This window comes from Cannabis sativa, chromosome 6, assembly GCF_029168945.1.
Source record: "Cannabis sativa cultivar Pink pepper isolate KNU-18-1 chromosome 6, ASM2916894v1, whole genome shotgun sequence".
Classification (NCBI taxonomy): domain Eukaryota; kingdom Viridiplantae; phylum Streptophyta; class Magnoliopsida; order Rosales; family Cannabaceae; genus Cannabis; species Cannabis sativa.
In genome coordinates this window covers 42701633-42723528 of record NC_083606.1, presented here as the reverse complement: position 1 = coordinate 42723528, position 21896 = coordinate 42701633, and the positions used below count along the sequence as shown (strand labels likewise).

General features: G+C 32.7%; 1 long non-coding RNA gene across 2 annotated transcripts; it reads right to left on the bottom strand.

Annotated features, from left to right (window-relative positions):
• Positions 1 to 18700: 18700 nt before the first annotated feature.
• Positions 18701 to 20935, bottom strand: LOC115711589 (uncharacterized). Of its 2 annotated transcripts, XR_009688628.1 has the most exons (5): positions 20781 to 20935; positions 20648 to 20686; positions 20481 to 20546; positions 20008 to 20127; positions 18701 to 18941 (listed from the first exon to the last, which is right to left on the bottom strand). It is a non-coding gene; the product is annotated as an uncharacterized LOC115711589 (long non-coding RNA). The 2 variants fall into 2 exon arrangements; XR_004010551.2 differs by lacking the exons at positions 20648 to 20686; positions 20781 to 20935 and having other exon boundaries at positions 20481 to 20618.
• Positions 20936 to 21896: the final 961 nt, after the last annotated feature.

Genomic DNA, 21896 nt, shown 5'->3' with positions numbered 1-21896 from the left:
TCTATATGACTGAGAGTGCAATTCTATGTTCTAAGTGTGGATTCAACAAGGAATTAATAAGTTAGAGAATTTACTTGGTAAATTCAGTTCGACTTATTGGAAGCTCGGTTATATAGAACCATGGTCCCCATACTAGTTGAGACCATACTGCTTGTAAGACTCAGTTAATTGATTTTAATTAATCAATTATAATTCTAAAGTTAGACTATGTCTACTTTATGAATTTTCACTAAGCCAGGGTAAAACAGTAAATAGAGAGTTTAAAGGGTATATTTATTAATTGAGAAACTTTGATTAGTTTTTATTAATAAATAAAATAAATGATAATATATTATTTAATAATTAATTATAGTTATTAAATAATTAGATTTGACATTTATGTGGTTGAATGAGAAAATTGGCAATTTTGGAGAATGGGAAACTAGGAATGATAAAATAGGAAAGTTACAAAAGTGAGAGGCTTGTTTCCTTATTCCATGGCCGGCCACTATGCTTCCTATTTTCTCATTTTATTTTTCATTTTTAAATGCCAAGTAATTCAACCTTAACCCTATGTGGTATTCTATAAATAGAAGGTAAAGGCTTCAGGTTTTACACACAATTGCATCTCATTCTTTTCAGAGTGAATTCCTGAGCCACCACTTTCCTCTCTCTTTTCTTCTCTTTAATATTTCAAAATCCTTGAGTGAATGAGTAGTGCCCACACACATCAAGTGGTACCTCAATTATAGTATGTAAGACTATGGAAAATCAACCATCAAAGAAGGAGAGAAAGAGATCCAGATTCAGATCTTGATTATGCTCTGCTACAGAAAGGAATCAAGGGCTAGAGATCTGAATGGAAGGAGTCATTATATTCCGCTGCACCCAATGTAAGGTTTTCTTAAACTCTTATGTGTTTATTTTCATTGTTTTAGAATTCATATTAGGATGTTAATAAAACATACTTGGTAGTAAATCTAGATCCTGGTAAAAAATTTCCAACACATAGGGTATTGTTGTTGGGATGAGCCTCCAATATTGCCAACCATAGGTTGTGTCTGAGATCCTCCAGCGGCATCCGAAAAAAATATAGGAGGAGATTGTGAGGGAAGCCCGAACATGTAATGCAACTGAGGCTATTGTGAAGAGCCAGCAGACATGTTGGGAGAATTTTGTTGTTGTTGTTGTTGAAAAAGCTAAGGCAGCTGAGGCGATCATGGTTGTTGTTGTTGTTGTTGTTGTTGTTGTTGTTGTTGTGGCATTGACGTTGGCGGGTCGGCTGAACTGGACGCGCTACCTTGCGGTTGTGATGGTAGAAATTTTTGTAAAAAATTGTCAAACCGCGGGTCATGCAGAGACGCGTCATTGGAGGTGCAGACTGATCAATCTTATCACGCATTTTTAACATAAACTCGGCGAAGACTCCCATATCTTCCAGAGTAATGGATGAAGTCGGTACTTGTGATTGAGCTCGATTTTGAGTACTAAAACTTGTTTCCGAGCTGCCTTTCTATTTATAACCTAGTCCTCTTAGATAGTCTGATCGGCTCCCAAGAACTTTATTCATAGCTTTTAATTGCTTTTATTTGCTAGCAGACCCATCGCTGGAATCATCTTCTGTATCCGTCATGCTAGCAACATCTTCAAGCATTTTCTCCTGATCAAATAAAATATTAGAAATACAATACCAACATCATGCATTAGTTGTAAAAAAAATATTAAAAAACATATTGAAACTTACATGTAGTTCTTTGCATGTCTTGCTAATCCAAGTGTCTCCTGTTCCTTTTCTGAGGTGGCCTCTCTTCCAAGTATGAATTGCGTAGTCTTCAGGGACATCCTGTTTAAAAATAGAGTTAGTTTGTGTTTAATAAAAGAAATTGCTAATAGAAAGTTGATAATTTTACTTACATATTCATTACGAGATGTTGCCATCGACCTCGAGCCTTGCGTTGACAAATACTGCATTTCCCCTCTATTTTTCTTGTTTTGATTTGAATGCGCAATGAATTTTGGGCTCAAAAATAAGTCAATGATTTGCTTCCGACTCTCTGTAGTGCAGTGATCAGGTACAACTTCGATAACACTTGCCAAATCATTTGGATCCCCAGAATAATGTTCCTGAAACCACGTGTGCCTGATATTCTTTCTCTCAGAATATCTTCTCTTCATCTCATGATAAAGAGTTCTCATCACTCTTTCAGGCTCAGGATGGCCATCAATATCGTACAAATACTACAAACAAATAGTATTTGTTAAAAAATTATGTATTAATTGAAATTAAATATTTGAAACATTAAACTTGTTAATGTGTTTTACCTTCATTTTTTCTACAATTTGGTCTTTAAAGTGTTGAGGGATTTTATTAAAATTCAAGTAGTGTCCTGGCAACGTAATTGTGACCTCAACACCCATTTGACGTACAAAAGCTTGATTTTCCTTACCAACCACTTTGCCTGTCACGGCATCAAGTTTTAGTGGTAATGGTTTTTCTGCATCCCGCCTTCTTTGCTCAACATCCAAGTTGGTAGCAAGGCCACGTCCCCTTCTTCTTGGCGGTGGAGCCGTCTGACAAGTCGGCGGTACCCTACTAGGGTCCGGTGGATTGGTACCACCCCCGTCTCCACCATGATAAGTGGATACATCAGCTGACATTACTTTTTTTTGAAAAAAAAATATTTCATTTATAAGTAATAGTAACAATAATTTAAAATTAATAAAGTTAACTTGAAATAAGAAATATTAACTTGAAATTAATAATTGTATGTATTACAAAATAAAGTGATTGAAAATTAATCATCCATATCACTATCATTATTAACTAAATGATCATTCACATCATCTTCACACAAGTCAACTAAAATTTCTTCGTCAGATTCTTCAGTAGCATCTTCGTCGTCCATGTTGCGGTCATCTTCGTTGACATGCAAACTTGGTTCAGTGCCAATGTCCATCGGAGGTTGATTAGGTAGCAAAATTAACTCCCCAAGATCAATTGTTAACACAAAATTGGATGAGTTCGTGTCGTGTACCAAATCAGTTTCGACATTAGCATCATCATCCACGATGTCCCAAATTTGTCAGTGATTTACATTCTCAACTATTTTCCAATTTTTCCCTCTCAATAAATCATCGAGATGAAACACTTGCTTTACTTGACTAGCAAGTATGTATGGGTCATCTTTATACCATACACCACTGACATTAATACTAGTGATAAGGTTCTCGACGATTTTTTTCTTCCGTCTTGGATTTGTATTGTACCACTTGCACTTAAATAATGTGAGAGAGTAAACACTAGTGAAGGTTAACTTTAGCACTTCAGTGAGTGTGCCGTAATAATTAAAACCTTCTGTTCCTGCCACAAACACTCCATTATTTTGTGTGCTCCTCTTCTCATCTCGTTTGGTAGCCATAAATCGAACTCCATTCACAATACAACCTTCATTGTAAGTACCTAAGTGATCAGACCCGGATGCTAAAGCTAGTAACTCTTTGCCATTCTCTAATGATCCAGACTTCTACAAGTCATATATCTATAAAAATAAGTACCTCATTAGAAATGGCAAACACCACTTAAGATAATAAACGTTTACTACACATATATATTCACCTTCTTGTGAAACTACAGACGAAAATGTTTTTTGTGTGGAACATTATGATCTCCATTCAGGTAATTTTGTCGGATCACTTCCAAGTGTTTACTGTAAAATAATATAGATTTGAATTGATTGATTGAAATTTAAGGTGAAAAAAAAAAGAAAAATTAATAAAGAAAAAAACTTACTCTAAGTAAGCTTGAATTTCAGGTGAATTGTTGAATGTATACCACTCTACTTGTTCACGAGATGCGCGATCAAGTGGCCGGAGATTGCCTTTTGTAATGGGTCGACATTGAGATTGAAACACAGAAAGCTTTCGTGGGACAACCTCATCTTCATTACGATCAAGATGGTTAAACCTTGTTTCAACCCCCTTAAAATACATTGAACAAAATGTCAAAGCCTCATCAATAACTTAACTTTCTGCTATCGACCCTTCAGGACGTGCTTTATTTCCTACGTAGTTCTTCAATTTTTTCATGTACCTTTCGAATGGATACATCCACTTCATAAAAACAGGTCCACCCAAAATTGCTTCTTCAGGCAAATGAAGGACCAAATGAATCATTATGTCAAAAAATGCAGGAGGAAATATGGACTCCATTTTACACAAGATTAAAATAAGATCTTGTTGAGCAACCTCCATGTCTTTAACATGTATAGTCCTTCGACAAATTTGCCTGAAAAAGTTGCACAATTCAGAGATGGTGGTCGATATAGCGTTCGGGAGAAACTTGCGAACACCAACAGACAGTAATCGTTGCATTATTACATAGGAGTCGTGTGATTTCAATCCGATGACATTTGTTAAATTTTCATTTACTTTTTTTTCAAATTCGAACAAAAGCCATCGGGAAATTTCACATCCTTAATAAATTTACAAAATTGGATCCTGTCATCAGGTTTAAGCACGTAAGGTGCATGAGGTTTCAATAGCTTCCCCCTCTCATCTTCATAAATCCACAACGATTCTCTGACTCCTAACTTCTTTAAATCGTGTCTTGCATTGGTAGTGTCCTTGGATTTCTCGTTGTCCAAGATTGTGCCCAATAAACTATCACAAACATTCTTCTGAACATGCATGACATCAATATTGTGTTTAAGAATATTTGAACACCAATAGTCAAGCTCATAGAAGATGCTTTTTTTCCGCCAATTATGATTTTCTGCAACTCGCCTACGCTTCCCTCTCTACCAAATCCTCACCCCTAAATTTCACAGAGAAATCACCTTTCCCCGAATTCTATCGCATAATGTGCCTTCTATCTCATAATTAGCACTCTCTCTCTCGTCTTCTTCCCCAAATCAACCTCTCTCTTAGCTTTCTCTCACAACCTCAGCTCACCGACTCTCCCTATCCTCAACCAGACTCAACCCAACCCTAACCTCTGCTTCACACCCAACGACGACGGTGGCCCAACCCCTTCTCTTGGTGAGACCCAGAGCCCCCTCTCACCCTCTCTCCTCAGTTTTTTCTCCAATCTCTCTGTTTGATCAATGCAGCCACCTAATCGGTCGTCGAAGGCCAAGCCTGCCCCTCTCATTCAGGTATACATTAATTTTTATCGCTATTGTATTGTCTATGGCTGTTATAATCGTTGTGGTGGCCGAATTATTTATTTCTGTATATATCTTTAAGGTTTGTAAGTATCTATTTGGTCTTAGCTTATAATTTATTTTATTGTTATTTTTATTTAAAATGAAAATTGTTAATAAATCTTGTGGTAACATCAGAGAATGAAATCAAATTTATCAATTCAGAAAAAATAAAATTAGTTTACTATTGTTTTGGCATATATCTTTTCGGGTGGTATTATTTGAAGAGTAATTTACTCTTTTAACTGAATAATTAAAGAAAAATTTACTTTGTCAGTTTGACAGTCATTTTCTTTAAATATGTGCATTGACATTTCAAACATTCCATTCAAGTGTTTCTATTTTCTTTGAAGATGGGTGATAAGATTTTGTTTTCAGTAATGAAAGGAAATTTAGATTTGGTTTTTGTGTGTATGTACTTAGTAGTTGCGGTCACGTTAAGCGAATCTATGATTATTTGATAGTTTTTATTCAATTACAGTTGCTTTGATTGTGAATAAATTTGTATCTTTGCCTCCTATTCCAACAACTTGTACTCCCTAGAATTCAGATTATTATGCTTTTACGTTATGTAAAACGTTTGATATTTTGATTCATTTCTTTGAAACAAAAGTAAAAGATTTGTTCCTTTTGGCCACAGTTGTTTTATTTGAAAAAGGAAAAGACATTATATATTGTGGCGTTAAAATTTCCTAAGTTTGTTCATGAGAAGATGATGTTTTGGCCATCACTTTCCTGTTACCTATTATCGTTTTAGGTTTGTAGTTCTGTTGTGTTATAAATTCAAAATTCAAAATTGTGACATTGTCTTTACTCGCTACTCTTTACTAAATTGTGAGTGTTTTATATTTGCATATTTTATGCTAGTGGTTTTTGTTGTAATTTCATTGACATTGGAACTACTGAACATTTACATACCTTGCTTTGAAGTCTTACTAAACCTAGATTATCTGTTTCAAAATTTCTAATTGCTGAGGTAATTTGCTCTCAACCTATGATTACCCTTTTCTCCATTTTCTAATTTAATATAGTGGACTTGAACAATATGGTGCATATGTTAGATTTTGAAATTTGGTATAAGGATCTCGTTTCTTATCCTCTTTGCCCAGTGGTATTGCTTTTATTGTGATATTCCACATATGCTGCTGCAACCTCAGCTCTCGCCACTCTCTTCCAGGTATAAACGTATCAAGATGCTTCAAAGCTTTTATTCTTTATTGGCTTACTGTATTTATAATTTCATGGGCACAATTTCCCTGTTTGGTCTTGATTTGTTGCTATTTTCCTTTACAGGTGTATTCTGCACAACTTTGCAGGAAATATTGAGATGTATGGGATTTTAGATGCAATAGCTTCTAGATCTATTGATGCTCGCACAAGTGAAAACTCAACCATGGCAAGTCTTTTTATAATTGATCGGCTTTTCTTTCATACCACAAGGTTGCAGTCACATCATTGTCATTAGCCATTATACCTTTCCGAGAGATATAATTAATCTGAATTTTCTAAAATAGATGTGGTATTAAAATCTCTATGAACATTACTTGAGTAGATGCTTGCTACCATATTTAAATAATTTTTGTTCTCGAATCTTTTCTTTTGAATTATGTGATATGAATCATGTATTTGGTCCATACTCTCTTTTAGGTTGGTGTTGGAATGTCAATGGAAGGCATAGAGCAGAATCCTATTATTTACGATCTCATGTCTGAAATGGCTTTCCTACACAAGATAGTTGATGTCAAGGTAATCTCAAGTTCTATTATTTATTTTTATTAATATTTTGATAGTTAGAATGAAAACACAAATAGAGTTTTTAGACCAGAAACATATTAATTCATCCAAGAAAGCTGTTCTAGCTGAATCTACATTGTTCATTAATTCTACATGGATCAGACCATTGTTTTTGAAAGTTTTCCATAATATACATACAGAGTCATACCCGTAAATAAATTTACTTTTTATTTATTTAGTGTACAATGTTCTTAGCTTAGAACATTGCAAAATTATATTGCTTTTAAGCTTGGATTTTTGCATTTTCTCATAGTTACAACTCACACCTTTGCTAGGAAATTATGACATAGTACAACAGCCAAAGAATGTTAGTGACTTGGCAAGGAAAAATGTTCATTTCTACATGTTTATTGATGAAGAGACAGAAACTTATTTGAAAATTTTCAGTGTCTTAGAAAGTGGTAATCGGATTGGATTGTGGAGAATATTGTAGTTCATAATATTCCATACAATGATTCAAGACGTAATGGAAAGGTTAGTCATTGTTGGAGTTTCCTTTTGAATATTTGAAGAGTACTAATCAAAGTTCAATATCGATCCCTTCCGATGTATACTCCATACATCCGATACTGGTAAACTTTGCCAATGTCCTGGAAATGACATAACACTTTTCCAAGGTGTAAGAATACCTATCACTGATTATACCATGTCAGTCTAAATCCAGTGTTCTGACAAATCAGGGAATAAACTTTTGAACATATAATTAAGATTATATTCCACTGTGCCGACAACACTATAATCTTTAACAAATTCATATGTTCTGGACTTAAAAAGAATTCATACATTATATACATATAATTATGAAATAAATCATGTGAACCATGCAACATAAAATGTTATTTCTGATCTTTATTAATAAGTAAATCTGATTATATTGAAATGAGTTTTATTTAGGGCACAAAACCCAACACTATGTACGGTCAATTTGGGTCATTGTTGCAGCAACAACCTGTGTATGGTTAAATGGGAGGATCTCCACAACAACCTATATATGGTCAGTTTTTCAGTGCGGAGAGTCAGCAACAACAGCAACAACCTATTTTGGTTCGCCCGCAGGCTCGACAATTTGTGGAGATCTTACCTACACCGCAGACTGGACAACTTTATTACCCTACCTCGCCGGCTGAATCCCCTGATAATCTTGATGGTTCAAGGCTTAGCTCGAATGCAGATGAATTTTTAGAGTATACTGATTTGAACAATGATAGTTAAGCTTTTTTAATTATGTCAATTTTTATGTTTTAAAGTTTATTTAAAGATAATTTCCTAATTTTATTTAAGATAATATACTTTATATTCACTACAAGAAAATACATTTTCAGCAATTAGATTTTTTGTGACCAAATCAACTTAGTCACTAATAGTTAGATTTTGTGACTAATTTTTAGTCGTAAATAATTTTAGTCACGAGACAATGTTTATTTGGAACCAAAAAAATCAATGACCAATTTTTTAGTCACTGTTTGTTATATTTAGTGACTAAAATAGTATTTAGTCACTAAAACTGTTGCGCCAAATTATAATAGTGGCGAGACTAATAATTTTTGGTGACTAAAATTATTTAGTCATTAAAAATTTAAAATTTGTGACGAAATAGTTAGTCAGTAAAAGTTAATGATATTTTACAACTAAAATATTAGTCTTAAAATATTTTATTTTTACAATTATTAATAATTTATATGTACCAAGTAATTATTTAGTTTCCTTAAAATATAAGATTAATTATTACTATATTAAATATACATTAACTACTAATTTAATCCTTAAAAAAATATGATTAACATAAATTATATTTTTTTTAAAAAAAATATATATAGTTATTGAATTAGTAGCAAATATATAGTTAAAAAAATTATTTTTACTAACAAAATATCATAACAAATAGTGAATTTTACTACTAAAATTTTGTTGCAAAATAAATTAATTTGATTTATGATTTTTAAGTTGAATTTATTTTTAATATTTAATTTTAGTTACTACAACAACAATCCTGGCCCCTCATCAAACTTAACATCCTGTAAATCACAACACTATTATTAATATTATTATTACAATTCTCTTAGCATCCAGATCACTTGAAAAGAACAGAACCTTTTTCTGTTTCAGTCAAGTTAGGTTACAATAATAATACTTTGTTAATGTTACAATTTATTAATGATAACACTTTCATCCATATCAGCCTTGTTTCCTACCAGGATCTTTTTGACATTATCTGAAGCATGTTGTTCGATGTTGCGAATCCAATTCGTAGATATATTTAAACTTACCGTAATATCTATTCAATTCAATATCACCTGTTGATCCTAGATCAAATGACCTTAATCCTGATATGGTTAGGTTCGATCTCAAGAGTATTATACATGTTCTTTAATTTGTTAGTTAAGCCTACTTTTTGGTCAGGGTGATACGTACATTTTGGGAACATGATGGTATAATTGAGTGGGAGCACTACCATAAATATGGAATCTATAACTTCTATAGGAATTTAGAAGTGAAACGATGATATCTTTCAAGCTTGGCTAAACAGAGATAAATGGTGGAGATCTCATTTCACTTTTCTGAAATATCATTTATACGGAGCCAAGTGTTTTAAGGATAAAATACATTGAAGGTGTAACGGTAACTTAGTGCCTTTTCAATGTAGATCATCTATTAGAGGGTCATTGATCACATTAGGGTTATAACAATGGATAACTAATGACGTGTCTATATCATGGAACATATAGAGCGTTCTATATGACTGAGAGTGCAATTCTAAGTTCTAAGTGTGGATTCAACAAGGAATTAATAAGTTAGAGAATTTACTTGGTAAATTCAGTTCGACTTATTGGAAGCTCGGTTATATAGAACCATGGTCCCCATACTAGTTGAGACCATACTGCTTGTAAGACTCAGTTAATTGATTTTAATTAATCAATTATAATTCTAAAGTTAGACTATGTCTACTTTATGAATTTTCACTAAGCCAGGGTAAAACAGTAAATAGAGAGTTTAAAGGGTATATTTATTAATTGAGAAACTTTGATTAGTTTTTATTAATAAATAAAATAAATGATAATATATTATTTAATAATTAATTATAGTTATTAAATAATTAGATTTGACATTTATGTGGTTGAATGAGAAAATTGGCAATTTTGGAGAATGGGAAACTAGGAATGATAAAATAGGAAAGTTACAAAAGTGAGAGGCTTGTTTCCTTATTCCATGGCCGGCCACTATGCTTCCTATTTTCTCATTTTATTTTTCATTTTTAAATGCCAAGTAATTCAACCTTAACCCTATGTGGTATTCTATAAATAGAAGGTAAAGGCTTCAGGTTTTACACACAATTGCATCTCATTCTTTTCAGAGTGAATTCCTGAGCCACCACTTTCCTCTCTCTTTTCTTCTCTTTAATATTTCAAAATCCTTGAGTGAATGAGTAGTGCCCACACACATCAAGTGGTACCTCAATTATAGTATGTAAGACTATGGAAAATCAACCATCAAAGAAGGAGAGAAAGAGATCCAGATTCAGATCTTGATTATGCTCTGCTACAGAAAGGAATCAAGGGCTAGAGATCTGAATGGAAGGAGTCATTATATTCCGCTGCACCCAATGTAAGGTTTTCTTAAACTCTTATGTGTTTATTTTCATTGTTTTAGAATTCATATTAGGATGTTAATAAAACATACTTGGTAGTAAATCTAGATCCTGGTAAAAAATTTCCAACACATAGGGTATTGTTGTTGGGATGAGCCTCCAATATTGCCAACCATAGGTTGTGTCTGAGATCCTCCAGCGGCATCCGAAAAAAATATAGGAGGAGACTGTGAGGGAAGCCCGAACATGTAATGCAACTGAGGCTATTGTGAAGAGCCAGCAGACATGTTGGGAGAATTTTGTTGTTGTTGTTGTTGAAAAAGCTAAGGCAGCTGAGGCGATCATGGTTGTTGTTGTTGTTGTTGTTGTTGTTGTTGTTGTTGTTGTTGTGGCATTGACGTTGGAGGGTGGGCTGAACTGGACGCGCTACCTTGCGGTTGTGATGGTAGAAATTTTTGTAAAAAATTGTCAAACCGCGGGTCATGCAGAGACGCGTCATTGGAGGTGCAGACTGATCAATCTTATCACGCATTTTTAACATAAACTCGGTGAAGACTCCCATATCTTCCAGAGTAATGGATGAAGTCGGTACTTGTGATTGAGCTCGATTTTGAGTACTAAAACTTGGTTCCGAGCTGCCTTTCTATTTATAACCTAGTCCTCTTAGATAGTCTGATCGGCTCCCAAGAACTTTATTCATAGCTTTTAATTGCTTTTATTTGCTAGCAGACCCATCGCTGGAATCATCTTCTGTATCCGTCATGCTAGCAACATCTTCAAGCATTTTCTCCTGATCAAATAAAATATTAGAAATACAATACCAACATCATGCATTAGTTGTAAAAAAAATATTAAAAAACATATTGAAACTTACATGTAGTTCTTTGCATGTCTTGCTAATCCAAGTGTCTCCTGTTCCTTTTCTGAGGTGGCCTCTCTTCCAAGTATGAATTGCGTAGTCTTCAGGGACATCCTGTTTAAAAATAGAGTTAGTTTGTGTTTAATAAAAGAAATTGCTAATAGAAAGTTGATAATTTTACTTACATATTCATTACGAGATGTTGCCATCGACCTCGAGCCTTGCGTTGACAAATACTGCATTTCCCCTCTATTTTTCTTGTTTTGATTTGAATGCGCAATGAATTTTGGGCTCAAAAATAAGTCAATGATTTGCTTCCGACTCTCTGTAGTGCAGTGATCAGGTACAACTTCGATAACACTTGCCAAATCATTTGGATCCCCAGAATAATGTTCCTGAAACCACGTGTGCCTGATATTCTTTCTCTCAGAATATCTTCTCTTCATCTCATGATAAAGAGTTCTCATCACTCTTTCAGGCTCAGGATGGCCATCAATATCGTACAAATACTACAAACAAATAGTATTTGTTAAAAAATTATGTATTAATTGAAATTAAATATTTGAAACATTAAACTTGTTAATGTGTTTTACCTTCATTTTTTCTACAATTTGGTCTTTAAAGTGTTGAGGGATTTTATTAAAATTCAAGTAGTGTCCTGGCAACGTAATTGTGACCTCAACACCCATTTGACGTACAAAAGCTTGATTTTCCTTACCAACCACTTTGCCTGTCACGGCATCAAGTTTTAGTGGTAATGGTTTTTCTGCATCCCGCCTTCTTTGCTCAACATCCAAGTTGGTAGCAAGGCCACGTCCCCTTCTTCTTGGCGGTGGAGCCGTCTGACAAGTCGGCGGTACCCTACTAGGGTCCGGTGGATCGGTACCACCCCCGTCTCCACCATGATAAGTGGATACATCAGCTGACATTACTTTTTTTTTGAAAAAAAATATTTCATTTATAAGTAATAGTAACAATAATTTAAAATTAATAAAGTTAACTTGAAATAAGAAATATTAACTTGAAATTAATAATTGTATGTATTACAAAATAAAGTGATTGAAAATTAATCATCCATATCACTATCATTATTAACTAAATGATCATTCACATCATCTTCACACAAGTCAACTAAAATTTCTTCGTCAGATTCTTCAGTAGCATCTTCGTCGTCCATGTTGCGGTCATCTTCGTTGACATGCAAACTTGGTTCAGTGCCAATGTCCATCGGAGGTTGATTAGGTAGCAAAATTAACTCCCCAAGATCAATTGTTAACACAAAATTGGATGAGTTCGTGTCGTGTACCAAATCAGTTTCGACATTAGCATCATCATCCACGATGTCCCAAATTTGTCAGTGATTTACATTCTCAACTATTTTCCAATTTTTCCCTCTCAATAAATCATCGAGATGAAACACTTGCTTTACTTGACTAGCAAGTATGTATGGGTCATCTTTATACCATACACCACTGACATTAATACTAGTGATAAGGTTCTCGACGATTTTTTTCTTCCGTCTTGGATTTGTATTGTACCACTTGCACTTAAATAATGTGAGAGAGTAAACACTAGTGAAGGTTAACTTTAGCACTTCAGTGAGTGTGCCGTAATAATTAAAACCTTCTGTTCCTGCCACAAACACTCCATTATTTTGTGTGCTCCTCTTCTCATCTCGTTTGGTAGCCATAAATCGAACTCCATTCACAATACAACCTTCATTGTAAGTACCTAAGTGATCAGACCCGGATGCTAAAGCTAGTAACTCTTTGCCATTCTCTAATGATCCAGACTTCTACAAGTCATATATCTATAAAAATAAGTACCTCATTAGAAATGGCAAACACCACTTAAGATAATAAACGTTTACTACACATATATATTCACCTTCTTGTGAAACTACAGACGAAAATGTTTTTTGTGTGGAACATTATGATCTCCATTCAGGTAATTTTGTCGGATCACTTCCAAGTGTTTACTGTAAAATAATATAGATTTGAATTGATTGATTGAAATTTAAGGTGAAAAAAAAAGAAAAATTAATAAAGAAAAAAACTTACTCTAAGTAAGCTTGAATTTCAGGTGAATTGTTGAATGTATACCACTCTACTTGTTCACGAGATGCGCGATCAAGTGGCCGGAGATTGCCTTTTGTAATGGGTCGACATTGAGATTGAAACACAGAAAGCTTTCGTGGGACAACCTCATCTTCATTACGATCAAGATGGTTAAACCTTGTTTCAACCCCCTTAAAATACATTGAACAAAATGTCAAAGCCTCATCAATAACTTAACTTTCTGCTATCGACCCTTCAGGACGTGCTTTATTTCCTACGTAGTTCTTCAATTTTTTCATGTACCTTTCGAATGGATACATCCACTTCATAAAAACAGGTCCACCCAAAATTGCTTCTTCAGGCAAATGAAGGACCAAATGAATCATTATGTCAAAAAATGCAGGAGGAAATATGGACTCCATTTTACACAAGATTAAAATAAGATCTTGTTGAGCAACCTCCATGTCTTTAACATGTATAGTCCTTCGACAAATTTCCCTGAAAAAGTTGCACAATTCAGAGATGGTGGTCGATATAGCGTTCGGGAGAAACTTGCGAACACCAACAGACAGTAATCGTTGCATTATTACATAGCAGTCGTGTGATTTCAATCCGATGACATTTGTTAAATTTTCATTTACTTTTTTTTCAAATTCGAACAAAAGCCATCGGGAAATTTCACATCCATAATAAATTTACAAAATTGGATCCTGTCATCAGGTTTAAGCACGTAAGGTGCATGAGGTTTCAATAGCTTCCCCCTCTCATCTTCATAAATCCACAACGATTCTCTGACTCCTAACTTCTTTAAATCGTGTCTTGCATTGGTAGTGTCCTTGGATTTCTCGTTGTCCAAGATTGTGCCCAATAAACTATCACAAACATTCTTCTGAACATGCATGACATCAATATTGTGTTTAAGAATATTTGAACACCAATAGTCAAGCTCATAGAAGATGCTTTTTTTCCGCCAATTATGATTTTCTGCAACTCGCCTACGCTTCCCTCTCTACCAAATCCTCACCCCTAAATTTCACAGAGAAATCACCTTTCCCCGAATTCTATCGCATAATGTGCCTTCTATCTCATAATTAGCACTCTCTCTCTCGTCTTCTTCCCCAAATCAACCTCTCTCTTAGCTTTCTCTCACAACCTCAGCTCACCGACTCTCCCTATCCTCAACCAGACTCAACCCAACCCTAACCTCTGCTTCACACCCAACGACGACGGTGGCCCAACCCCTTCTCTTGGTGAGACCCAGAGCCCCCTCTCACCCTCTCTCCTCAGTTTTTTCTCCAATCTCTCTGTTTGATCAATGCAGCCACCTAATCGGTCGTCGAAGGCCAAGCCTGCCCCTCTCATTCAGGTATACATTAATTTTTATCGCTATTGTATTGTCTATGGCTGTTATAATCGTTGTGGCAGGGCCGAATTATTTATTTCTGTATATATCTTTAAGGTTTGTAAGTATCTATTTGGTCTTAGCTTATAATTTATTTTATTGTTATTTTTATTTAAAATGAAAATTGTTAATAAATCTTGTGGTAACATCAGAGAATGAAATCAAATTTATCAATTCAGAAAAAATAAAATTAGTTTATTATTGTTTTGGCATATATCTTTTCGGGTGGTATTATTTGAAGAGTAATTTACTCTTTTAACTGAATAATTAAAGAAAAATTTACTTTGTCAGTTTGACAGTCATTTTCTTTAAATATGTGCATTGACATTTCAAACATTCCATTCAAGTGTTTCTATTTTCTTTGAAGATGGGTGATAAGATTTTGTTTTCAGTAATGAAAGGAAATTTAGATTTGGTTTTTGTGTGTATGTACTTAGTAGTTGCGGTCACGTTAAGCGAATCTATGATTATTTGATAGTTTTTATTCAATTACAGTTGCTTTGATTGTGAATAAATTTGTATCTTTGCCTCCTATTCCAACAACTTGTACTCCCTAGAATTCAGATTATTATGCTTTTACGTTATGTAAAACGTTTGATATTTTGATTCATTTCTTTGAAACAAAAGTAAAAGATTTGTTCCTTTTGGCCACAGTTGTTTTATTTGAAAAAGGAAAAGACATTATATATTGTGGCGTTAAAATTTCCTAAGTTTGTTCATGAGAAGATGATGTTTTGGCCATCACTTTCCTGTTACCTATTATCGTTTTAGGTTTGTAGTTCTGTTGTGTTATAAATTCAAAATTCAAAATTGTGACATTGTCTTTACTCGCTACTCTTTACTAAATTGTGAGTGTTTTATATTTGCATATTTTATGCTAGTGGTTTTTGTTGTAATTTCATTGACATTGGAACTACTGAACATTTACATACCTTGCTTTGAAGTCTTACTAAACCTAGATTATCTGTTTCAAAATTTCTAATTGCTGAGGTAATTTGCTCTCAACCTATGATTACCCTTTTCTCCATTTTCTAATTTAATATAGTGGACTTGAACAATATGGTGCATATGTTAGATTTTGAAATTTGGTATAAGGATCTCGTTTCTTATCCTCTTTGCCCAGTGGTATTGCTTTTATTGTGATATTCAACATATGCTGCTGCAACCTCAGCTCTCGCCACTCTCTTCCAGGTATAAACGTATCAAGATGCTTCAAAGCTTTTATTCTTTATTGGCTTACTGTATTTATAATTTCATGGGCACAATTTCCCTGTTTGGTCTTGATTTGTTGCTATTTTCCTTTACAGGTGTATTCTGCACAACTTTGCAGGAAATATTGAGATGTATGGGATTTTAGATGCAATAGCTTCTAGATCTATTGATGCTCGCACAAGTGAAAACTCAACCATGGCAAGTCTTTTTATAATTGATCGGCTTTTCTTTCATACCACAAGGTTGCAGTCACATCATTGTCATTACCCATTATACCTTTCCGAGAGATATAATTAATCTGAATTTTCTAAAATAGATGTGGTATTAAAATCTCTATGAACATTACTTGAGTAGATGCTTGCTACCATATTTAAATAATTTTTGTTCTCGAATCTTTTCTTTTGAATTATGTGATATGAATCATGTATTTGGTCCATACTCTCTTTTAGGTTGGTGTTGGAATGTCAATGGAAGGCATAGAGCAGAATCCTATTGTTTACGATCTCATGTCTGAAATGGCTTTCCTACACAAGATAGTTGATGTCAAGGTAATCTCAAGTTCTATTATTTATTTTTATTAATATTTTGATAGTTAGAATGAAAACACAAATAGAGTTTTTAGACCAGAAACATATTAATTCATCCAAGAAAGCTGTTCTAGCTGAATCTACATTGTTCATTAATTCTACATGGATCAGACCATTGTTTTTGACAGTTTTCCATAATATACATACGGAGTCATACCCGTAAATAAATTTACTTTTTATTTATTTAGTGTACAATGTTCTTAGCTTAGAACATTGCAAAATTATATTGCTTTTAAGCTTGGATTTTTGCATTTTCTCATAGTTACAACTCACACCTTTGCTAGGAAATTATGACATAGTACAACAGCCAAAGAATGTTAGTGACTTGGCAAGGAAAAATGTTCATTTCTACATGTTTATTGATGAAGAGACAGAAACTTATTTGAAAATTTTCAGTGTCTTAGAAAGTGGTAATCGGATTGGATTGTGGAGAATATTGTAGTTCATAATATTCCATACAATGATTCAAGACGTAATGGAAAGGTTAGTCATTGTTGGAGTTTCCTTTTGAATATTTGAAGAGTACTAATCAAAGTTCAATATCGGTCTCTTCCGATGTATACTCCATACATCCGATACTGGTAAACTTTGCCAATGTCCTGGAAATGACATAACACTTTTCCAAGGTGTAAGAATACCTATCACTGATTATACCATGTCAGTCTAAATCCAGTGTTCTGACAAATCAGGGAATAAACTTTTGAACATATAATTAAGATTATATTCCACTGTGCCGACAACACTATAATCTTTAACAAATTCATATGTTCTGGACTTAAAAAGAATTCATACATTATATACATATAATTATGAAATAAATCATGTGAACCATGCAACATAAAATGTTATTTCTGATCTTTATTAATAAGTAAATCTGATTATATTGAAATGAGTTTTATTTAGGGCACAAAACCCAACACTATGTACGGTCAATTTGGGTCATTGTTGCAGCAACAACCTGTGTATGGTTAAATGGGAGGATCTCCACAACAACCTATATATGGTCAGTTTTTCAGTGCGGAGAGTCAGCAACAACAGCAACAACCTATTTTGGTTCGCCCGCAGGCTCGACAATTTGTGGAGATCTTACCTACACCGCAGACTGGACAACTTTATTACCCTACCTCGCCGGCTGAATCCCCTGATAATCTTGATGGTTCAAGGCTTAGCTCGAATGCAGATGAATTTTTAGAGTATACTGATTTGAACAATGATAGTTAAGCTTTTTTAATTATGTCAATTTTTATGTTTTAAAGTTTATTTAAAGATAATTTCCTAATTTTATTTAAGATAATATACTTTATATTCACTACAAGAAAATACATTTTCAGCGATTAGATTTTTTGTGACCAAATCAACTTAGTCACTAATAGTTAGATTTTGTGACTAATTTTTAGTCGTAAATAATTTTAGTCACGAGACAATGTTTATTTGGAACCAAAAAAATCAATGACCAATTTTTTAGTCACTGTTTGTTATATTTAGTGACTAAAATAGTATTTAGTCACTAAAACTGTTGCGCCAAATTATAATAGTGGCGAGACTAATAATTTTTGGTGACTAAAATTATTTAGTCATTAAAAATTTAAAATTTGTGACGAAATAGTTAGTCAGTAAAAGTTAATGATATTTTACAACTAAAATATTAGTCTTAAAATATTTTATTTTTACAATTATTAATAATTTATATGTACCAAGTAATTATTTAGTTTCCTTAAAATATAAGATTAATTATTACTATATTAAATATACATTAACTACTAATTTAATCCTTAAAAAAATATGATTAACATAAATTATATTTTTTTTTTAAAAAAATATATATAGTTATTGAATTAGTAGCAAATATATAGTTAAAAAAATTATTTTTACTAACAAAATATCATAACAAATAGTGAATTTTACTACTAAAATTTTGTTGCAAAATAAATTAATTTGATTTATGATTTTTAAGTTGAATTTATTTTTAATATTTAATTTTAGTTACTACAACAACAATCCTGGCCCCTCATCAAACTTAACATCCTGTAAATCACAACACTATTATTAATATTATTATTACAATTCTCTTAGCATCAAGATCACTTGAAAAGAACAGAACCTTTTTCTGTTTCAGTCAAGTTAGGTTACAATAATAATACTTTGTTAATGTTACAATTTATTAATGATAACACTTTCATCCATATCAGCCTTGTTTCCTACCAGGATCTTTTTGACATTATCTGAAGCATGTTGTTCGATGTTGCGAATCCAATTCGTAATATCTGAATTAGTTAAAAGGCAGTGTTAGTGCAAAAACCATACAAGAAACAACAGGCTAATTAACAATAATTTATAAATATTAACTTTAACTTATCTGAAAAATAAAACACGTATAGTAACAAACTAGCAAAAAACTACGTGCGAGGCACGTATACTAAATTTTATGTTAGGTATTTTTTATTTTGATTGTAGCACAACTACAATAAGTGTAATGAACAAAAGAATTGAAACCAATCCTACAATAACAGATAGTAATTCCAATATATTAATTAACCAATTACATATATAGTGGCAGGAAATAAGAGAATTATGAATATCTATCCCAAGAAAAAAGTCATGCATCATGATTGGATCTCATACTGTTATAAAAACTGGCTCATGCATGAAACTATCTTTCGAAATAATTCGGTAAGTTATGTATGGAGGAGTGTGCGCATAGCAAAATGTAAACATCTCTCCTGCATTAGGAACTTGGTAATGAGCAAAGAGAAGACTTTCCAACTAAAAATTATATTTTATGAAAGTTTCCTCACCTGTAAATGGATCAACATTTAGATAAGCTGTGAATGAATGTGTCAAACCTTGTCACATTTTCATAAGTATATTTAAGGAAAGGTAATTTTCCAAGAACAGAGATAATGACATACACTCATTTTTCTTTACGTGACAAATTAGAATATCATTGTCCAAATAAATTATAAATCATTTCATACAGTAACGTTAGCTAGTGACTCCATTTCAACATACCCCACGTTAATAATATGGACAATAGGTGACATACTGGCATAAACCTATAATACTAAAACATAAGTCCGTTAGATTAAAGATAAGTCCTGGAGAAAAATCCTCAAATTACTAAAAGATATGTGAACAAAAGGAATTTACTAAACGCAACAAAAAGTATGCAAAAGTTGAGCCATGTAAAATGAAAAATCAAAATTCCGTTACCAATAATTTTGTCCTAATTCCCAGAAACCATAAATCTAATGTATAAAACAAAAGGCATTTTAAAATTATGAAGAGCAAAAACACCAATTATACATAAAGTACAAATGATATACAACTTACCAGATAACGTTGATCTGAGGAAAGAGATGTATCGGTAATAGTCCATCACAAACCTATGACAACACTGTTTTTCTGCACTTTCCAGCCTTTGTCCACATTGTATACTCTAATATTACTTCTCTGAAATTTGCAAATGAATATTCTTTCAGAATGGTAGGTAGGACTTGAAAATTTTCCTAAAGGAATGAAAATTTTAAACTTCCAACATCAAGTTCTCAATAATGGAATCTGAACCCATCAAATAAATTTGAACCAAAACCAAAAGAATATGAACATAAATAAAAAATTCCTAATTCAGACTATAAATACTCGAATCAGAACCTAATTTCTTGACATATCAAAACAATAAAATAATAATGACAAATTAAATCCAAAATCCATTTCAAAGATTAAATGTGAAAGTTAAGCAGAGATTTTTTTTTTTTCAAACTTTCCAAACCCTATAGATTAAAAAAAATACAACAGAATTATACCTGCAACAACAAAAATTCTTCCTCAAGCTACTCTTATTATGCTATTCTCATTTTTCATTTTCAAATCTGAGAATGAAAAAAAGAGAAAAAAAATCAGAGAGAGAGGGAGAATAAATCAATAAATGAAAGAGGAAAAAAATAATTGGTTGAAAGGAAATGATCCATACTCATCAGCAAGTGCCTTGGCCCTTAGCGGTGGGCACAACCTACAAATTAGGAGGTAATATGATCAAATAATGACAGAAAAAAGTCAAAATAAACTTTAAGCCAGAATTCAAGTCGCAATGAAAAGTAGCATACCCTTCTACTTTCATCCATATCAGCCTTGTTTCCTACCAGGATCTTTTTGACATTATCTGAAGCATGCTGTTCGATGTTGCGAATCCAATTCGTAATATCTGAATTAGTTAAAAGGCAGTGTTAGTGCAAAAACCATACAAGAAACAAGAGGCTAATTAACAATAATTTATAAATATTAACTTTAACTTATCTGAAAAATAAAACACGTATAGTAACAAACATTAAGTGAAAGATTTAAAATAAAATAAAGATATTAATTTAAATTTAAATTCATAACAGATTGCACTAATCTAGGGTAAAAAAAGCATTTATTTAACAAAAATTTGAAATAAATATTTCAAAATTTAAAATTTAAATTTTGATTTTTTAACAGTACTGTATCTTTATATCTTTATATATACTATATATACACAAATTATCTTCAATTAATTTTTTTTCTTTACTTTGTTCGCTTTCACTTTAATTTTTCTTAACGCAAACAAATCTTAATTGGCCTGAACAAATCTGAAGAGCAAATCAGGGTCATATTTGTTAAGGTATGAGTTAAATTAAATTTATGATGGCTTTACAATCTTGTATTGACTGGTTGTTAATTAAAAACTCTTCAGGTGTTTCAACTGGTTAGGGATTTGAAAGAAGATAGAAGGAGTCGGTACATCCAACCAGGTTTGAAAAAATTTCTATCCTATTTCACTAAAACAATATGCATTGTAACTAACTAGGAAATATATTAACATGGATTAATCATCTTCGTTTTTGGATGCATATAGTTGTTTTTTCTTTGGCTATCAACAGAGACAAACAAAAATACAACTTCAAACCTAAGAAAGAATTAGATATCCAACTACTTAGAACAAGGCATTTAATAGTCGTATCACCAGCCAACCAAACTAAAAAGTATATAAACCCTCAAAACATTAGTAAAATTACACATACACAGTAAACCTTAGAAATATTACACACAGGCATAACAGAGAGATATAGGTGCACGATTTCAGATTTTAAATAAGCTTTTCTAGAGAGATTTGAAGCCTCTTGCTTCCTTCCATTTATCATATGTTAATTTGTCAAACATGCATTGGAATCAACAAATGAAAATCTTTCTTAGTCCAATTT